At 37.8% G+C, this 22,299-nt stretch overlaps 1 protein-coding gene across 3 annotated transcripts in view; it reads right to left on the bottom strand.

Moving 5' to 3' along the window:
- RNF141 (ring finger protein 141) overlaps positions 1 to 1,867 on the bottom strand; it is a 37,394-nt gene extending 35,527 nt beyond the window's left edge. Inside the window, exon 1 of one of the 3 annotated variants that reach the window (XM_059408395.1) lies at positions 1,747 to 1,867. The gene's annotated coding sequence lies outside the window, so the exon portion shown is untranslated. The other 2 variants (XM_059408402.1, XM_059408410.1) reach the window with 2 other exon arrangements.
- Positions 1,868 to 22,299: the final 20,432 nt, after the last annotated feature.

The raw sequence follows: 22,299 nt of genomic DNA, 5'->3' as shown, positions 1-22,299 counted from the left end.
AATTCTAGATCTGTAACCAGATATTAGCTGGTCTGCAAGACAAGAAATTAATAGCAGCTATTAACAGGTTCATAAGGAAACAATTAGACCAGTTACTATAGGAGCTGGAATACTTGTTCTGGGCTCAAAGATTTTTTTTTTTAAGATTTTATTTTTATTTATGTTTGTGTGAGAGAGAGAGATCACAAGTAGGCAGAGAGGCAGGCAGAGAGAGGGGGAAACAGTCTCCCCGCTGAGCAGAGAGCCCGATGAAGGGCTCCATCCCAGGACCCCGAGATCATGACCCAAGCCAAAGGCAGAGGCTTAACCCACTGAGCCACCCAGGTGCCCCTCAAAGATCTTAAGAAAAAAAAAAAAATTAAAGAAAGAAAAACTACCAAAAGAGAGTACTTGAGATTAAGACTATGGATTTTTGATAGCATTGCTGTGCTTGCTAAATACATTTCATATTTAGAAAAACACACTAGCTAGACTTGTAAGAACTTTCTCTGGACCTCCCCTGCCTTTTTGGGAGAAGGGGAACAGAAGGGTGTTAAGTGTTTAGACATGAAGTAAGAAGGATCAGGATCAGTTTACACAGTTCACTTACACCAAATGACAAAGAACACATTTTGAAACCTAGGATCATATTCTGGAGGAAACCACTTAGAAACCACAGTCAGGGAGAATAAAAGGGAAGAACAAAAATCCATACTACTTTTGAGTTTTCAATTCAGAAAGCATCATTTCTTAGGAGTGACTTCAGTATAGAGGTTACTTATTTAGGATTGTTGATCCATGGCACCTCATAGCCCAGGTGAAATTCTGAATGGACAGACAAGAGCAGAAAAATAACTTTATGCAGAAGATCTAAGACTTACAAACCACAGTAAGTGTTAAGGCAGCTTTATAAATATACCAGAGGAAAGAACTAAATCATTTGGCAACATGAAATAGGACAGGGCTGGAATATGAACGTAGACTGTAATTTAATAAAAGGGCTAGGGATAAATTTGAGTAACAGCAGTAAATCCACATTTGGTAACACAATACACATAAAAGAATAAATCACTGCAAACGCTAACACAGAAGGCTTCCTTTCCAAGAATAGTTACTACAATTATTAGCAAGATAACTTTTTGTCTCCTATCGGGCCAAGGTAGCCGGTTCGATCAGGCAAGCCCTTTGGGAGGACGGGCAGTGTAAGGTAATTTAGCAACCGGGGACCGGCTCCGCAGACCCACCTGGCCATTTCTGAGCTATCGCCCGAGGCAAGGGTTTCTAATCTGGGGTGTCGAGTGCGGCAGGGGCACACAGGTTTCCGCAGCATCGGTGTGTTTGCTAAGTACACCCGCCACCCTCTGGCCATCCTAGCCGCCTGTGCCCCTCCGCAAGCGCACCTGCACTTTTAACCAACAGCTACGTCCGCTGGCCCACTGACTGCGCCGGCGGCAATATTCAAAAGCGGTTCCCGGCTCGAGGAGGACACACTCTCTCCTGGTTCCCCAGAATCACCCTTCCTACCGGACAAGACATCTGCAGCCCCGGTCACTGGAAACTGGTTGGGGACATAGCGTCCACGGAAGGGCCTCCCAAACCAGCGCTGCGCCCTAAGCCGAGGCCTAGGAAGGGTGGCGGGGCCAGGCCTGTTTCCCCAGTGAAGCGCCTCCCGGCAGCAGAGGACCGGCGGGTGTCTCTCTTCCCAGCTCTAGGGTCTTGGAGCAACAAGGAAGGGAAATGGCGAAAGGACGGCTCTGGGCAGCTCACCCCAGGTTCAAGGCATCGCGCTTCCGGCAGTGGCAGCTCCGCCTCAGCCCGCCGCTCAGACCCGCAGGCGGCGGCGACTCCCCCTTGGTCCGCGACCCGGTCGCACCTCAGTGACGCAGCAGCTCTGCCCCCCCCCCCCCCCAGCGTGTTGCCTGGAAACGGTGGCCACCCTCTCCCGACAGTCCTTGGCTCCCGCTCTCTCGTGCCGCTTTGTCTGAGAACCTTCGACCCCCGAGCTCCCTGAGGCCGTCTGAGTGGGGAGGGTGGCGGCCCAGGAGGGGGCGGGTGAAGCCTCGCCTGGCAGGCTCCTTGAGGCGCGGCCCTGTGAGGTGGACTTGCCTCTGGCCTGGCCGGCTGCCGCCTCTCCTGGAGACATCTCCCCAGCAGCTGTCGAGGGCGCAGCTGTTGACAAAGGCCGCACTGTAAATCCCGGGTTTGGTCCGGGGTTGGAGTCCAAACCCCGCCTTATTAGGCCTCCAACCTCCCACTGGTCGTAGCTACACAAAGGTAATCTTGTTACTTGACCCGGAGTGGGCCGGTTATACTCACCTAGCTGCAGTTAGGAAGCGTAGAAGACTAGAAAAAATTAAAATTCTAGAAAATCCAATTTATACAGTAGAAGACTGTATGGGAAGTAATTAGCACAGGGTCCCCATCTCACAGATGGCATCTCATAGGTGGCAGCGATTGTTATGAACACATGCTGGTGATACTGTCGCTGTCCGTTAAACATGTATAGTATGTGTGTGTACACACACACACACACACACACACACACACACACACACAGTGTGTTGTGGGCCACACACTATATACTAGGTCACCTTCCAGGCATTGCTCTTGTTTAAGTAGTTTGCTCAAAGTTACATAGCCAGTAAACAGCAGAGCAAGGACTTAAACTCAGATTTAAACTACTTAAGGTAGATTAAACTAAATTAAGCTACTTAGCAACTAATTTAAACTATTTATAATTCTTAATGTTTGGGCACCCGTCCTTCAGTCATTTGTAGATTTATCCTGTGAAGAATTAATCCTGCCCTCTAATAATGGATAATATTTATTGATCATTAGAACAAGACCTATTCTAAGTACTTTAAAGGTATTAGTTTAAACCTCATAGCAATCCTATGAGGTAGGTATTATTAATACCTTCATTTTACAGTTGAAGAAACAGGAATATCAATTAAATTCTCCAAATTCTAAAACTCATAGACAACAGTATAAGAAAAAAAACACAGTTACTTTGGATTTGGCAAAGATTTCTTAAATATGGCACAAAAAGCATAAATCGTAGAAGGGAGAAATTAACAAATTTTACTTTATCAGAATTAAAACTTCTTTTCAAAACATGAGTAAAAAGGCAAGCCATGGAGTGGGAGAAGGTATTTGCAAGGCATATATTTGATGACTTCTATCAGAATATACAAAGAACTTGTAATTATAAGTCAGTAAGCAAAGAACCAAAATTTTAAAATTGGCCATCAAATTTAAACAAGACACTTCATCAGGGCACCTGGATGGTTTAGTGGGTTGAAGCCTCTGCTTTCGGCTCAGGTTGTGGTCTTGGGGTTCTGGGATCGAACCCCACATTGGGCTGTCTGCTTGGCGAGAAGCCTGCTCCCGCCACCCCGCCCCACCTGCTTCTCTGCCTACTTGTGATTTCTGTCTGTAAATAGATAAATAAAATCTTTTTTTTAAAAAAAGACACCCCATTGATGAAGATATATTGATGACAAACACATGAGAAGATGCTTAACATCATTAGTCATCAGGGAAATGCAAAGTAGAAGTACCGTGAAGTATCACCATGCACCCTGGTCACAGAATGGCTAAAATTAAAAAGGCTGATCATACAAATTGTTGACAAGGATGTGGAACAATTGGAATTTTTATATACTGCATTTTAAGAATATAAAATCATGTAACTATTTTTGGAAAGTCAGACCATTTCTTAAAGTGGAAATTTGGCCATTTCTTTAAAAGCTAAAATAAACATAACACCTACCATACGATAAAGCCATTCCACTCCTAGGTATTTACCCACAAAGACTATAAATACTCATTTCAGCATTATTTGTGATAGGTCCAAACTAGAAACAACCCAAATACCCATCAACTGGTGAATGGAAACAAACTGTGGTACATCTATACAATGGAATACTACTTGACAATAAGAAGGAATGAACAAATGATAGACTCAGAATAGATTTCTGAGTGAAAGAAGCCAGGCAAAAAAGAATAATACAAACTGTGGGATTCCTTTGATTTAAAATTCTAGAAAAATCCAATTTATAGTGATAAAAGGAGATCAGTGGGATGGGAGGGATGAAAAATGAGGTGTTGGGATGGGAGGGAGGGCGGAATCACAAAGGGGAAACATTTTGTAACGATGGACATGTTAATTTTCTTGATTGTAGTGATGGTTTCACAGATGAATACATATGTCAGAACTTCTCAGATTGTATATTTTTATCATACGCAGTTTATTATATGCAAATTATACCTCATAAATTTGGGAGGGAAAAACAGCCCATTTAAAGTTTAAAAGGCTTTATGTTCCAGCCTAATCTGAGCCTGGGAGTCAGAATATCCCTGCATTGCTTTAAAATTCAAGTAGTCCTTTTTATATTTCATAGAGAGTATAGTGAAGATTGCACTATAGGAGAGATTACAAGATTAATATATTTTAAAATTAGTATTATTATCAACATCTCTAGATAATTTCTTCTCATCATAAGAGCTTTTCCCCCTGAATTTGCCAAAGCATAATGATTTAACTAAAATAATAAAACCTTAAGAGAGTAATAAGGATTATCTTAAACATTGTAATAGAAGAGATTAGAAATTCTGAGATAGGAATTACAAAGTCATTTTGTAGCAAGCTAAGGAAACCTTTATTTTTCCTACATATAAAAAAGGTATAGGAAAGTGTTTGTAGGGAACTGTAAATATGAATAGCAAGAGTTATGGAAGAAGAAACTACTAAGTTAATTCTTTTATAAGAGGAGTGGATCCTTTTGCAATGAATCTTATAATTTGTAATATGTATTCATATTTTCATATTTTACACAGGTATTTATCCATTAAAATACAGAGGCTTCAGGATGCCTGGCTGGTTCAGTTGGCTAAGTGGCTGCCTTCGGCTCAGATCATGATCCCAGGATTCTGGGATAGAGTCCTGCATGAGGCTCTCTGCTCAGTGGGAAGCCTGCTTCTCCCTCTCCCTCTGCCTGCTGCTCTCTCTTCCTCTGCCTGCTGCTCCCTCTGCTTGTGCTCTTTCTCTGTCAAATAAATAAACAAAACCTTTAAAAAAAATATAGAGGCTTCAATAAAATTGTAGTAAACACAGCCCTGTAGTGAAGACCAGGAAAATCTGAGAGACTTTTGAAACTCTTTTTCTAGGAAAATATGTTGAATGCTTCCTGCTTTTTGTAAGGTTATTAAACATCTGTGACAGGACCGTGAGAAAATATGAGGAAGGCCCTGAGTGATTTTGGATTATAAACATTTTAAACTTCCTATATTTATTCATAAAAATCATGAAGTTAAAAGAACTAATACATCATTTAGTCCAACAATCTTCCTTTGTAGATGAGGAAATTGAGCTCCAAAGATGACAAGTGATTCACCTAAGGAACACAGAGCAAATTAACTAAACTGGATTAGAATCCAGATTTCCTGGCCACTAGTGTAGTGCTTTTCCTCAATACATTACTGCTTTTAATTATATTAGTGTAGAATACAGAGGAACAACTGGCTACCTGTAATTAAGATTAGAGCTTCATCATATTCTAGGATGATGCATTTTGAGCTTTTTAAAAAAATTATTATTTTTTAAAAGATCTTATTTATTTGACAGAGAGAGAGAGATCGATCAGAAGTAGGCAAAGAGGCAGGCAGAGAGGCAGGAGGAAGCAGTCTCCCTGCTGAGCAGAGAGCCCAACGCGGGGCTTTATCCCAGGACCCTGAGATCATGACCTGAGTCCGAGGCAGAGGCTTAACCCACTGAACCAGTCAGGTAACCCCTTTTTAAGGTTTTTATGTCTTTTCTGGTTGTTTCTTCTCAAGCTTTGTCCTCAGTTTTCTGCTTTTATTTTTGAAAATTTGAGGAACTCAGGCACTCATAACTTCAATTATCATCTGTATTCAGATAATTTCCTAATCAACATTGCCTGTTGTTATCCTTCATCAGTGTTCTAATCCTGTATTTCTGTATTTATATAGAGTATCTCCCAGAGGAATGAATAACTACAGTAATGGGCACCTGAATTCAACAACCTCCTTATCAAAGGAGCTTCAGTATACCTTCTGGTCTCCCAGGCTAAAACTTATGAAGAGATTTCTTTCTGTCTCCTAAAGCATTCTGTCATGCTGTTCTGTACTTTCTTTATAATTTCTTCTAGTTTTATTTTTTTATCCTTTTTTTTTTTTTTTTAGTTCTTAGTGTGTACCAGGTACCAAAAGTATTCTATATGTATTATCTCACATAAGCCTCACAATAGCCCTAAAAGATAGATATCAATATCATCTCAATTTTATAGAAAACAATCCTACAAAGGTTAAATAAATTGCCCAAGTTCATGTAGCTCATAAATGGTAGAGCAGAGATTCAAATCCACTATCTGATTTCAGAACCACAAGTTTTATTTACTTCATTATATTTCTACTATTGCGCTTAACCCATTCCATATTACCATCTCAATATAAGTTCCTTGGTATCTGATAGATAGATTAGTATAACAACATCTTAGCCAATCAACTTATTCTGAAACATATTTATTCAGTCCATCCTGTATCTTGCTGCCAAACCAAGCAACTTAAAACATTGTCTTTATTAAGTCTATACCATAAAGGTGCTGGTGTTCAGTATTAGGCCAGAACATATCAAGAAAATGGAACCCAGTGTTTGGGAACTTACTTTAAATGGATGATTTTACCATCCCATTGCCTCAAAGATCTACCTGGATCTTGAGGAGAGTCATTCTATATACTGCCTATTCCCATTATTACCATGTCATTTCAAACCACCTCCTAACACTCTCCCCCACAATCCTTTATTGCTATGGCCTACGGTCACTGATCTCTGCAACTCTTTATAGTTCACTCTGCTTTGGCATACCTCATCTTCACTCACTCCAAACTAGCTTCCTCTCTCCCTTAGCTACCTCAGTTTGACCTCAGGAATTCCCATTCTCCTGCCAACAACTCCTCTGTCCTTACTTGCTTTTCCTTTGAACACTTTCTGCCTTACTGAAATCAGAGGAATCTACTTCTCTGACAACCTTTTTTGGCTTGGAGACAAGTTAACATTCTCTTCCCTAGCTGTCACATCAGTGTTGTAATACTATCAGTCGGCTGCCTCTCTCCTTTAAAATCTTCTAGCTGGAAGTCTGTTTTTTTGTTTGTTTTTTTCCCTAAGCCAGGAAGGCCTAATAACTGTAGAACAAAGAAGTCATGTTTCTCCTTATGCAAATGCAAAACTCAAACCTTACCTTTATCATGTATAATGCAAGGAAAGATCAAGCCAATGTATACTGACAGGGCCAGGGGTAATGAAGTCAGAAAGTTCAAGAACAACAACGAGAATACTTACTCCAAGCCTGGAAGCTATCCACCTTGGTCTTTTGGGTCCTTGTTGCCACAGACAGACCAATGGGAAATGACAAAGTTTTCTCCCAGAGACAGAAACCGGGGTCAGTTTATCACTCTGCTACATGGAAAACAAGGACTAGAAGCAGCAAGTTCATAATTATATTTCCCAGGTTATCTAAAATATGTCCTTTACAGGTAATAAATTTGTACTCTTGGGGCACCTGGGTGGCTCAGTGGGTTAAAGACTCTGCTTTCGGCCTGGGTCATGATCCCACATTGCACTCTCTGCTCCTCAGAGAACCTGCTTCCTCCTCCTCTCTCCCCGCCTGCCTCTCTTGCCTACTTGTGATCTCTGTCTGTCAATTAGATAAATAAAATCTTTAAAAATATAATTTGTATTCTCACTACTATTTTTAAAAAGATATTTTATTTATTTTATTTGACAGACAGAGATTACAAGTAGGCAGAGAGGCAGGCAGAGAGAAAGAGAGAGAGAAGGAAGCAGGCTCCCTGCCCAGCAGAGAGCCCGATGCGGGACTCAATCCCAGGACCCTGAGATCATGACCTGAGCCGAAGGCAGCAGCCTAACCCACTGAGCCACTCAGGTGCCCCTGTACTCTCACTACTTTTTGATTGTTATAGTTGAAATTTCTTTTAATTGAGAATAGTCCTTCTCCCCCTCTTTTTATCATACTAATACCTTCTTGCAGAAACTGGGTGTATTGGGGTTCACCAGAGAAACAGAATAAGTAGGAGATACATACTAAGAGATTTATTGCAAAGAATTGGCTTATTCAGTTTCGAGAGTTGGAAAGACAAGATAGAAATGGAACTCGTGGGCATGAGCTGAAACCACTATGCACAGAATTTTTCTGAACACCCTCCGTTCTGCTCTTAAATTCTTTCAACTGATGAAAAAGACCCATCCAGATTATGTAGGATAATCTCCCTTACTTAAAGTCACTTGACTATGGACTTCATTGCATAGAAAAAATACCTTTATAGCAACACTTAGATTAGTGTTTGCTTGAAATAACTAGGGACTAAAGTCTAGCCACATTGACATGTACAGACTATCACATTAGGTCAGTTGTTGTATAGACTATTCCTACATTCTGGATTTATGTGTTTTCTTCCTTGTAGTGCCATTTGCTTTGTCTCCCCCTCCACCCCATTTTCTAGAAATGAAGCTTGGCTTTAGAGGTTTGATTAGATTCAGATTCCATCAGACTCTTTTGGCAAGAATATTTTCTTGCTACTTTCGTGCCCGCAATATCTGCTTGTCCTACTTTAAGACTGATCGTTGGGGTTCTCATCAATATTTTATCTAATAATTGTATCTATTAGGATGGTAGTCTGAATCCATTTTATTAGGAATTACAAAATGGTGGCTCTCTAATTATTTATCAGTGTCATTTCTGTAAAAAAAAAAAAAACCCAAAACACAACTTTTCAATGAACTAGGGCTATTTGGTTACCTTGAAATACTGTCCATATAGGAAAGTCAAGAAAAATGCCAAATTTTTTACTTTTAAGGACTTGGTACCTAATTACTAGCAATCATGTCCAATGTGTGGAATTTAAAATTTTTTTAGTATAACTACAAATTTGTGGGTTTTATATATCTGACCAATTGCATTTAATATTACTTTTGTTGTGTAGTTCCATCTTTAGCCAACTGTAATCATATCATAGTATCTTTTTGACAAGACAACTTTCTTGCATTCTGGTCCCTCCCTGTCTTATCCTCTATCTTCTAGACCTGGAATGAGCCATTCCTCCAAGGAGTTCTGGATCCTTTCAATGAGGAATGATATTTAGAGACTACACTCTGGTTTCTAGATATATTTCATAGTTATTAGATTGTCCTTACTTCTAGTCCTTTTCAAAGGACAGAGCTAGGGAATATATATTTTTTATTTGTTTTTTGGGAATATATATGTTTGAAAAGAAAATAACAATTTAGAATTCATACTATTATTCCTAAATTAAATTTAATATTACAGGGTTTTAAATATAACACTTATTTTAATAGTTTTATCTCTTTAATCTCACATTGAAAATATTATTACCTAATAACATTAAGTAATTATTTATATTATAAGGTGTAGAAAATAGATTCAAAATAAAAATAACAGTATTACTACTGACTATTTGGTTACTGAGTAAAGTTTACGTGTACTTACTCTCTATTTGTCCTTAAAATATGTATTGCTAAAATATAGAGTCAAAATAGCTGTGTTCTAGACCCTTGGAATAATTCTTTTTTTTAGTGGTTCGGCAGCTTGTTTTTTTATTTTTAGAAATTGCTTCTTAAGTTTACTTCACTTTTGAAATGTTAAAGTTTTCACTGTTTCCAAAGTTAGAACTACATAATAAGGCACATTTGGAGAAGTACCATGCCAATTTCCAGTCCTCTACCCTGATACCTCATTTTCCTATATTTAAACATTTTGGTCTTTCTTTACAAGATTTTTGCAAATATAAACAAATGCATACACACACAAATAAAAATGGAAGTAAAAACATGTTTGTGTTTTCCACACCATTTCTACAGAAAGTATAGTGTTCAGTGACTTCTTTTTTTTTTTTCACTTAGTGATATATCCTGAAGATCACTTAGTAATTAGAGTAATTAAAGAATAGATATTTTAGAGATTTGCCTCATTTTTTGACAACTACATAGAATTCCAACATATGGATTTATCATAGTTTCTTCAACTAAAACCCTTTTGATGGACATTATTGATTTTACCCATTGAGTTGAACAGTGAATGATCTTTTATGTAAGTAATTTCACTTTTTTTTGCCAGGTATTACCCAAGTTCTCTCTAGGGGAAGAATTCTCAGCAGCAATGTATAAGAGTGCTCTGTGCACCTGGGTCAGAAGAATATTGTCACATTTTTTAATTTGTGCCAATCTGTAAAATGGTATAGCAGGAATTAGTTTTAATTTTCATTTTTCTTATTATGAGTGATAGCAAGCTGATTTCTTATATTTAAGAACCATTTTTGTTTTTATTGTGAATTGTCTATTCTTTTGTCTATTTTCCGCAGTGGGCTAAGTTTTTTTGTGTGTTTAAGAGCTCTTCATGTATTAAATATATTAGCCCTTTACTATGTTTTAAATCACAGGTACCTTTTCACACTTTATCACTTGTCTTTTGACTTTGGGATTTGGGGCCATGCAAACTTTTTTATTTTTATATGGTCAGATTTTTCAAAATATATATATAGTCTAGGCTTCATAAAGATACCAATCATGTCCTTATTGCTTCTGGATTTTGCATGATAGTTAGGAAGATTTTCTTTTCTTCTAGATTATAAAGGAATGCACCCATATTTTCTTCTAGTAGTTATAAGGTTTCATTTATTACATTTATTTTTTTTTAAGATTTTATTTATTTGTTTATTTATTTATTTATTTGTCAGAGAGAGAGAGAGAGAGAGACAGAGAGCACAAGCAGGAAGAGTGGCAGAGAGAGGCATAGAGAGAAGCAGACTCCCCACTGAGCAAGGAGCCCAATGCGGGACTCAATCCCAGGACCCCAGGACCATGACCCAAGCCAAAGGCAGCAGCTTAACTGACTGAGCCACCAGGCGTCCCTCATTTATTACATTTAAATCTTTGACTCATCTGGGATTTATCCTGGCATACTATGTGAAAGATCTGATTTTATCCTTTTTACTAAGCAATTCTCCATTGTTCCAATACAATTTAGTCCATCTTTCCCCCTCCTATCTTATTTGTCCCCTTTTAAAAACCATATATTGGGTGGCCCAGTTGGTTAGTCTTCTTCCTTCGGCTCGGGTCATGATCCCAGGGTCCTGGGATCAAGTCCCATGTCAGGATCCTTGCTCAGCGGGGAGCCTACTTTCCCCCCTGCCTACCGCTCCCCCTGCTTGTGCTCTCTCTCTCTTTCTCTGACAAATAAATAAAATCTTTAAAACCATCTATTGCATTCTTATACAAATTTAGGTCTATTTGTGAGATGTCTATTCTGTATACTGGTCTTTTCATGCACTAGTGCTAGTGCACTTGTTTTGATTATAGATATTTTATAATACATTTTAATACCTCAAAAGGATAACTTCCTCCTCTATTGCTCTTTTTTTTTTTTCTTTTTTCCTCCTTGGAAGAGAGGTCATCTGAAGGGAAAAAGAAGTCAGGCCATTATGAATGACCATGTAATAAAGACTTAGATGAGGAGTAAATCCTTAGATGAGTTAGATGGAACAAGGCAATTTTGACTAAATTTTGTCCATGAACCAATTCCCATGAAACTAAATAAGTCACAAATTTATCTAGGGATGCTCGTAAAATCTGCAAAGCTGTTTGCACTAAAATGACAGTATATTAGCTTATGGTTAAGTACTGCTATAGTCCAATGCAGGGCTGGATCCCAGGACCCTGATGTCATGACCTGAGCCAAAACCAAGAATTAGCCACTTAACCAACTGAGCCACCCAGGCACCCCTGCTGTGTCCATTTCTAATGGAGTTAAGTACAAATGGAACAAGAAGTACTAATTCTTATCTTGTCATACACTAGGATTGGTAGATAAAACACATGACATTCAGTTAAATTTGGATTTCAGGTAAACAATAAATAATTTTTTAGTGTAAGTATGCCTCAAGTATGGCTACTTCACACATGTATATGGGACATACTTACAACAAAATATTATTTGTTATTGACTGAAATTCAGACTTAATTGGATGTTTCTGGTATTTATTTTGCTAAATCCCACAAACCTATCTAGACACATTTCTTAACTTTGGGAACTCAGGGATTCCAGTGCATCAGCACTAGTGTCAGGCAATGTTAACTGCAGTAATACCTGGCAGAGATGGCAGTGCCTGAAGGCTTTTGTGGTAACTGAAGGGAAAGGCAGCAGTCTCTAGTAGACAAGTCATCATTTGGTGAAGCAGCATTGTTACTTGGTGGATGCGAACTAGAATATAACCAGGGAAACAACAGAAGAATTTGGCATAGTCAGTGGTTCCTTGTGAGTGTGGCAGTTCCCAGAAGATATAGAAGCAGGGATTAGCAGAGGCAGTGGTACCTGGTAGCTGTGGTGATACCTAGAGGAGATAGTCATGATGTTTGGTCAGAAAGAAAGTAACAAGCAGACGTGGTGAATGCATCTAGTAGAAGACATGATAGTACTCACTGGAGGGTAATTAGGCCAAGAGCAATGGGAAGAAACTTAATGCCATGTAAAAGGTGACCATAGTTGCTTGTGATCACATCTGAGTGTCCTACTTCTGGAATAACCCAGAGAGTTACTCTTTTTCAAGAAGCAGGATTCTGCTTTAACAGACCTAGAGAAATGCAGGTTACATTGGTGCTTCCCAAGTCATCATTCTGGTAAAAGAGAATAAAGGAAATATAGGCATTGTAATAAGGTAATTATGTTTGACCCTACCCAGACTTGGTAGATATCAGCCAATAACCTCCAGTTCAGGGCTCTCTGCAGAACTTTTGAGCATAGGGCTTTAAACCTGGAGGCTTACGTAGGATCCCGAAAGAGAAGAACACAATAAGAACCACAAGTCCACTTATCTAACCACGAAAATAAAGTGGAAGTGATAGACGAGGATGGGTACCTGGCCTCTAGGGACCAGGCCCTGCCAGGGTCTGAGATAGAAAGCAGACCATTGAGTGCTAGGGATAGTACTGGGCTTTAAAACAAAATAACTCTACCTACCAGTGAAATGTGATCCAGAAGAGATCTTGGCTATTACCAATTGGGTTTCCTATGGGGGGTGGTATTAAGAAAGGGACATATAGAAGTGGGAGCAAGGATGGGAATATTCTCTTGCTTATATTAAAGATTGAGTTGTTCCTCAACTCTGGTTGCCACCACATGACTTTTTCCTCTCCCAGATGCAGGGGACCCACTTACTCTAAGTGTTATTAAAGTGAAATTTGACGGAGTATTTTGATACTTTGACCTACCTGCACTGGGGTGTCAGAAATAGGGCTAGATCCCCCACAGGCAAAGCCATGTTTCAGTCCAAATTGGGATCAGGTTTGCTTCTTCAGATACTAGTCAATACCCATGGTAAGTTCACATGGTCTCTGTTGTCTACTAACAGTATACACCTTGTGCCATCCTCTCTAGATTTACAACCCAAACATATTTTCTGACTTGATCCAATTAGATTGAGACATCGCCTGCCCATAGCTCTACTACATAGAAATTTCTGTTACGTTTTTCCACTTGATAGTATGTCTTTAATAGATTTGCTTTGTTTTTGTTTTTTAAATTAAATTTAGAATTCTAGTATAGTTAGCATACAGTGTTATATTAGTTACAGGTGTAGAATATAGGATTCAGCAATTCTATACATTGCTCAGTGCTCATCATGATAAGTGCACACTTTAATCTCCATCTCCCTTGGAAATTAAATTTAATATTACAGGGTTTTAAATATGGTGGAAACCCATCCCCCTGCCCACTTCTCCTGGTGGCAAACTGATGGTCACCATCAGTTTGTTCTCTGTAGTTAAGAGTTTGTTTCTTGGTCTCTCTCTCTTTTCCCTTTGGTCATTAGTTTTGTTTCTTAAATTCCACATATGAGTGAAATACTCTGGTATTTATCTTTCTGACTGGCATTTTCACTTAGCGTTATACCCTCCAGATCCAACCATGTTGTTGTAAATGACAAGATTTCATTCTTTTTTATGGCTGAAAAATATTCTAACACACACGTGCGCGCGCACACACACACACACACACACACACACACACCATATCTTCTTTATCCATTCATCTATTGATGGAGACTTGGGCTGCTTCCATAATTTAGCTATTGTAAATAATGCTATAAAAAATAGGGATGGTGCAGGGTGCTTGGGTGGCTCAGTCATTAAATGTCTCCCTTCAGCTCAGGTCATGATCCCAGGGTCCTGGGATTGACCCCCGCATTGGGCTTCCTGCTCTGTGGGAAACCTGTTTCTCCTTCTCCCACTCCCCCACTTGTGGTCCCTCTTTCACTGTGTGTCTATCAAACAAATAAATAAAAATCTTTAAAAAAAATAGGGATGGTGTAGGTATCCTCTGAGTTAGTGTTTTTTGTATTTTTGAGTAAATAACAGTCATGTGATTACTAGGTATTTTTAACTTTTTGAAGAACCTCCATACTGTTTTCCACAGTGACTGCACCAGTTTACATTCCCAGCAGCGCCCAACGGCTCCTTTTCATCCACATCCTTGCCAATACTTGTATTTCTTGCGTTTTTGATTTTAGCCATTCTGACAGGTGTGCGGTGATACCTCATTGTAGTTTTGATTTACATTTCCCTGACAATGAGTGCTGTTGAGCATCTTTTCATGTGTCTATTGTTCATCTGTATGTCTCTTTCAGAGAAATATCTGTGTGTGTCTTCTGCCCATTTTTATTTTATTTTATTAAATACTTTATTTCTTTATTTGACAGACAGAGATCACAAGTAGACAGAGAGGCAGGCAGAGAGAGGAGAGGAAGTAGGCTCCCTGCTGAGCAGAGAACCCACTGTGGGACTCGATCCCAGGACCCTGAGATCATGATGCGAGCCGAAGCCAGAGGCTTTAACCCAATGAGCCACCCAGGCGCCCACTGCCCATTTTTAAATTGGATTATTTGGGGGGTTTTTTTGGTGTTGAGTTGTGTAAGTTCTTTATATATTTTGGATACTAACTGTTTACTGATATGTCATTTGTAAATATTTTCTCCCATTTAGTAAGTTGCATTTTAGTTTTATTGATTGTTTCCTTCTCTGTACAGAGACTTTTTATTTTGATGTAGTCCCAATAATTTATTTTTGCTTTTTTCCCCCTTGCCTCAGGAGACATATCTAGAAAATTGTTGCTATGGCCAATGTTAAAGAAAATGCTGCCTGTACTCTCTTATAGAATTTTATGGTTTCAGTTCTCACTTAGGTCTTTTTTTTTTTTTTTTTTAAGATCTTATTTGTTTGTCAGAGAGAAAAAAAAGAGAGAGCGCGCACAAGCAGAGGGAGAAGCAGGGAGAGGGAAAAACAGGCTTCTGGTGAGGATTCCCATGGTACTTGATCTCAGGACCCTGGGATCATGACCTGAGTGGAAGGCAGACACTTAACTGACTGAGCCACTTAGGCGTCCCTCACATTTAGGTCTTTAATACATTTTGCACTTATTTTTGTGTATGGTGAGAAATTGGTCCAGTTTCATTCTTTTGCATGTAGCTCTCCTGTTTTCCCAATACCACTTGTTGAAGAGACTGTCTTTTTCCCATTGTATATTCTTTACTCCTTTGTCGAAGATTAATTGGCCATATAACTGTAGGTTTATTTCTGAATTTTCTGTTCTGCTCCATTGATCTATGTGTCTATTTTTAAAAAAGATTTTATTTATTTATTTGACAGACAGAGATCACAAGTAGGCAGAGAGGCAGGCAGAGAGAGGAGGAAGCAGTCTCCCTGCTGAGCAGAGAGCCTGATGGGGGCTCGATCCTAGGACCCTGGGATCATGACCTGAGCCAAAGGCAGAGGCTTTAATCCACTGAGCCATCCAGGTACCTCTATGTGTCTATTTTTATTCAAGTACTGTACTGTCTTGATTATTACAGCTTTGTAATATAATTTAAAGAAGAGTGGAATTATGATACCTCTGGTTTTGTTTTTCTAAGATTGGCTATTCAGGGTCTTTTGTGGTTCCATACAAATTTTAGGATTGTTTGTTCTAAATCTGTGAAAAATGCTATTGGTATTTTGATAGGGATTATATTAAATGTGTAGATTCCTTTGGGTAATATAGATATCTTAACAATATTTGTTCTTCTAGCCCATGAGCATGGAATACCTTTCCCTTTCTTTGTGTCATCTTGAATTTCATCATTGTTTTATAGTTTTCAGAGTACGGGGCTTTTACCTCCTTAGTTAAGTTTATCCCTAGATATTTTACTGGTTTCGGTGAAATTGTAACTGGGATTCTTATTTTAATTGCACTTTTTGCTGCTTCATTATTAGTGTATAGGAATGCACCAGTTTTCTCTACAATGATTTTGTATCCTGTTACTTCACTGAATTCACTTATCAGTTTTAGTAGTCTTTTGGTGGAGTATTTAGGGTTTTCTATATATAGTATATCATCTATAAATAATGAAAGTTTTACCTCTTTATTACTAATTTGGATGCATTTTATTTATTTTTCTTGTCTGATTGCTGTGGCTAGAACTCCAGTACTATGTTGAATAAGAATGATGTCCTTGTCTTGTTCCTGAACTTATGGGAAAAGCTCTTAGTTTTTCCCCATTGAATAAGATGTTAGCTATGGGTTTACATATAAGACCTTTATTATGTTGAGGTATAGTTCCTCTAAACCTGCTTTGTTGAGTGCTTTTATCATGAATGTATGTTGTACTTTGTTAAATATATAGCAAATATATATCTGTATATATTTGCAAATCAATGGAACATTTTCCAGAACAGATCACATATTAGGCCACAAAATAAACTTCAACAAATTAAAAAATATTAAGTCATTCCATGCATCTTTTCTGACCACAACACCATGGAACTAGATATCAACCATAAGAAAAAAATCTGGAAGAAGCACAAGTACATGCACATTAAATAACATACAACTTACTAAACAATGAATTGGTCAACCAAGAAACCAAAAAAGAAATTTAAAAAATTACATGCAGACAAATGAAAATGAAAACACAGCAGTCCAAAATCTTTGGCATACAGCAAAAGTCGTTCTAAGCGGGAAGTTTATACCAAGACAGGCCTACTTAAAGAAAAAGAAAAATCTCAAATAAACAATCTAACTAACTCTACACCTGAAACATCTAGAATCAGAAAAATAAACAAAACCCAAAACCAACAGAAGAAAGGAAATGATAAAGACTAGAGCAGAAATAAATTATACAGAAACTAAAATAAATAAATAAACAAAAATAAAAGATCAATGAAACCAGAAATTGATACTTTGAAAAGATCAACAAAACTGATAAACCTCTAGTCAGACTCATAAAAGAGAGAGAGAGAGGACCCAAATAAACAAAATCAGAAACAAAAGAGGAGAAATAATCAACATCGCAGAAATACAAAGAATTATAAGAGAATATTATGAAAAATTATATGCCAAAAAATTGGACAAACTAGAAGAAATGGATAAATTCCTAGAAACATATAACCTACCAAAATTGAAGCAAGAAGACATAGAAAATTTGAACAGATCAAATACCAGCAATGAAACTGAATCAGTAATCATAACGGCTTCACAGGTAAATTTTACAACACATTTAAAGAAGAGTTAATAATTCTTCTCAAACTATTCCAAAAAATAGAAGAGGAAAGAAACCTTCCAAAATCATTCTATGAGGTCTGCATTACTCTGATACAAAAACCAAATAAAGACATCACCAAAAAAGAGAACTATATCTCTAAACAATGAATTGGTCAACCAAGAAACCAAAAAAGAAATTTAAAAAATTACATGCAGACAAATGAAAATGAAAACAATCTTAGAAAAGAGGCCAATATCTCTGATAAATATAGATGCCAAAATCCTTGACAAAATATTAGCAAACCAAATCCAACCATACATTGACAAAATCATTCATCACAATCGAGTAGGATTTATTCCTGGGATTTAAGGTGGTTCAGTATTCACAAATTAGGGGTGCCTGGGTGGCTGAGGTAGTTAAGCATCTAACTCTTGGTTTTAGCTAAGGTCATGATCTCAGGGCTGTGAGATCAAGCCCCATGTAGAGCTCCATACTGGGCGTCAAGTCTGCTTAAGATTCTCTCTCTCCCTCTCCCTTGCCCCTCCCCACTCTCTCTCTAAAATATTTGTCTTGCTTCTTTTTAATAGATTCTTTTAAAAAACCTACTAATGAAGATTAACATAATATGATTTTAAGATATTTTGTTATGATACAGGAGTTTTATGCAATTTGTAATATCTAAGTCTTTGCTATTATTATTGTGATTTATGATGTTGACTTTTGCTGAAATGATGATCTTTATAGATAAAGAATATGTAATGTATATGGAGGTTCTATTAGGTCTTTGCATATTCATAGAGATTTTTACTTTTAATTTTTTCTTTTTTTATCATAAAAAAAAATTGACCAGAATGTCTTCAACTTAGCTAAAGACCAAATCCAAAAAAAATAAGAACACAATTGGAGTAGTAAAAAATAAAAGTGTGGAAATATTCCAAAGGGGATCTAACTTCTAGAAAATGATTGTATTAAGTATGTAGAATTCCAGATTGCCAGGAAAACATCCTAGATTTCAAAGACTAAAATAAAAATCTAGAGATCAGGAAACCAATTTTTTGTCAATACTTATTGGCTTTGTGGTTGCTGAGGCACCTCAGCTTTCTTTGACTTGACTGCAGTTCAAAACACATTGCAGTTTAATTGTTAAATACTAAATGAGATTGCTCATAGCAGTGAGTCAGTAACCTCCTCAAGAGTTAAGTTCAAATACAATCGCCTTTATGTATTCTTCTAGTTTGTTCACAACTGCATTCTATTCTAAAGGTAAAACATCAAGATGAACAATATTTAGGTAGACAGAAGCAGTTGGCCCTATAGTGAATGATCTTAACACTCAGTATAGATAGCTGGATAAAGGTAAGACTCAGAACTCATGAAATCCCAAAGAATATATGCATTCATTCATTTAGCAACTTTCACTGAGAGCCAACTAAGTAGTGCTAGCTTAGCATGTACTACACAAGTGCTAGAGATAAGAGGAAAAAATAAAGTATGTATATAACTTTATATACAACTACATTGTATATAATACAATGTAGCATTATATAAACAAATTGCAAAGAAAAGGAATGAGAAAGATTCATTAATGTGGTGGGGGGCAGCCTTATAAAATGGATCCCAGTGATCCCTGTCTTCTGGTATTTATGGTCTTGCATAATCTCCTCCCCTTAAGTGTGGTCTGGACGTAGTACGGCTTGTAATGAATAGAATAATTGCTAGAGTAATGGGATGTCACATCCAAGATTAGGTCTAAAATATGATTTCCTTCATGCTGTTACCCTCTATTTTTGGCTCTTTCTCTAGCTGGCTTTGATGAAGGAAATTGGCATTTCCTAAGCTGCCCCAATGGAGAGTTCCACATGGGAAAGTACTGAGGGCAAACTTTGGCCAACAGTAAAAAAAGAACTAAATCTTGCCAACAATAATATGAATGAACTTGGGATTGATTCCTTTCAAATAGATCCTTGAGATGAATATAGCCCTGGCCAATATTTTGATTGCAACTCTGTGAGGCTAGATTCTGGAACTTTGCTGCAGAAAAGCCCAGTATCTCCATGATCATGCTTGCCTGTAGCAGTGGCTGAAGTAGCATAAAGTTGGTTCTTCTGTCTCCTTGCTCATGTGGTCATGCAATATTTGGTAGAACTTATTTGATTTCAGAAGTCCAACTATAGGCAGTCTGGGAAGAGTAGTTTCAGTTTTTCATCCTCTCCAGTTTAGGAAGGCACACACTTGAAATGGATGCTGAATGTCAACTCACCAATCTTCTTAGTATAGTAATGTGTTTGGGTTTGCTTCTGGAAAAAAAGGGGAGCCCTCAAAGGTTCAAGGAATGGCATAATAAGTTCTGCATCTGAGAAAATTTATTTATGTAGTATAAGAGGGTGGACTGTAGGTGTGACAGAGAGCTTGCTGAGACTGGAAAAAGAGCAAGAGTATAGAAGAAAAGTGATAGATAAGAGCTTGAACTCAGGTTTGGGAAATAAGCAAGGAGAGGTCAAAGAATGTGTAAGACAAAATAAATTGAATTCATTCCAATACAGTTACTATCTAATGCCACCATTTAAACTCTGTCCCTTATTTCATGTACCCTCAGTGATACTACTCTAGGGATTTTTTTTTAATGTAATGATAGTACAGGAATAATACTTACTGTATTATCAAATCTAATAATTCTTTATCCTTTACTAAGTATAGGTCTCCATGATTCAGGCTTGCAGTGATGCTGAAGTGAAAGAAATACAGCACAACAACCAAAATTAGCTTCAAAATAATCCTGTTTTTCCTGTTTCTCAAAAACTATGATCATACATATGCCACAGCAAAGTTTGTAATAATTTCCTTCCTACCCTATCCATTTCCATCACGCCCCCAACGACTCTGGGGCATTACCTTCCATAAATTCCCCCAATCTCTCTTGACATCTACCCTCCTGTGATTCTTTCTTTACCTCATTTCCCTTGTATCCCTGCCTCTTTCTCATTCCCAAGGTTAACTTAGATTCTCTCCAGCAAAGTAAGCCTTTCCTTTTTTGAGAGGGAGATGCAGGGAAAATTAGACTGGCAATTGGAGAAGTAAAGTTTGCATGTTAGAGTTTGTCTTGCGACAGTTTTCACCGTCAGCTATTAGATATTTTTCATCGTTTTTTTACCTCCAAACTAATTTCTCCTTTTCCCCTACCAAAACACTTGCATGTTAATGTCTTTTAAAAACTTTATCTTTAGTCCTGCCTTTCCCCAAATCTAAAAATTTACTTTCTAGATACTTCCACCCAGATATTCTGTTTCTGTACCAGAAACAACACATTCTCAAACCAAGATTATTATCTTCTAATCTCAAATATACTTTCTCCTCATACCCTAACTAGGCTAGTGAAATAACTATTCGTGTAGTTGCCCAAGTTGAAAACTCCACTGTCATTTTTGAGTTCCTTTGGTATCTCATCAATGAGCCAGTATTTCTGGCTAGTCTCTGAAATATCTCTGGAATACATTTTCTATCCTATCTGTGTTGCCATAGTCCAAACCCTTATCATTTCACATTGGCATGCTTTGTCTTACTGTCTCTAATCCCTCTTTTCTGTAGTTCAGCAATTCCCATTCACTGATCCTGGGGCCAGCTAGATTTGAGTCTCTGGGATTTTTTGCTTTTGTTTGTTTGCTTCAGTACAGCTCTCTAGGTCCTAAACATGAAAACAAAAACAAAAACAAAAAAAATATTGATTCTTTTGGGCTGGGTTGGGGGCCCACGATTTTGAGCTTTTACAAATCTCCATTGTTTGATGATCAGCTAGGTCTAGGTGTGCCTAAACAATTTCTTTAGTCCATATTTTATACCACTACTACTAGAATCATTTCAGAATCCCCCAAATCTTATTATGTCTCTGATGACTTTAATGCCATGATATTTTCCTTTGCCCATCAGGAGCCTAGGAATGAAAACACTGCAGTACTGGTCACTTGCATATCTTCCCAGCTTCATTTTTCCCCCATCTCTTCCCTATTACCATGAAACCTTAGCCTGCAGCCATAATATATAACTAGTTATCTGGGCCTAAATTATGGCATTTAGTATAGTTAGGTTCAAAGTACTGTGAGTTGCAAATTGTCTCTCCTTCCTTCCAGACTTGGAACTCTTTCTTTGCTTAATGGTAATGGTATGTGTATGTAGTGGGCAAGGCCGGGGTAGGGGGGATGGAATGTGGAAGGAGAGACAATTGGGAGGGTAGAAGGATTTAGATCCCAATTGTAGGACTTGTTTACTTGCTCTCGGCATGTCTACTTTATCCTAAAAGGTTATCTTAAGTACAGCTCAGAGAATTATTTTCTCCAGTTGATTGCTAAAGGACACTCCTTTGATTGGTATTTATCAATGAGTAAATCGTCACTGGTAAAATGAGGAAAATAAGGTCCATGTAGTCAGCTTTTTAAAAAACTAGACTTACTTAGTGACTTCTTTATTCTGATTTTTATATCCTTGCTCTTTGCTATCTTTTGTAAAATGATAGAAATGGAAGTATAATTTTCAATGTCTTTATCTGAAAACATTAAAAAGTTAAAAAGCCCATTTTGACCCCAACTTTAAAAAAGAATCAATGGTCTATGAAATTATAAACTACTGGGACTGCTATTGCCTGGGTGTCTGGGAGAGGGCCCAGTAACAATTTTTCTTTGTTTAATGGAGAATAAAGTGAATTTG

The sequence above is a fragment of the Mustela nigripes genome, chromosome 1 (genome assembly GCF_022355385.1).
Source record: "Mustela nigripes isolate SB6536 chromosome 1, MUSNIG.SB6536, whole genome shotgun sequence".
Classification (NCBI taxonomy): Eukaryota; Metazoa; Chordata; class Mammalia; order Carnivora; family Mustelidae; genus Mustela; species Mustela nigripes.
The sequence above is the reverse complement of the archived record's forward strand: the minus strand, read 5'-3'. Positions and strand labels throughout refer to the sequence as shown.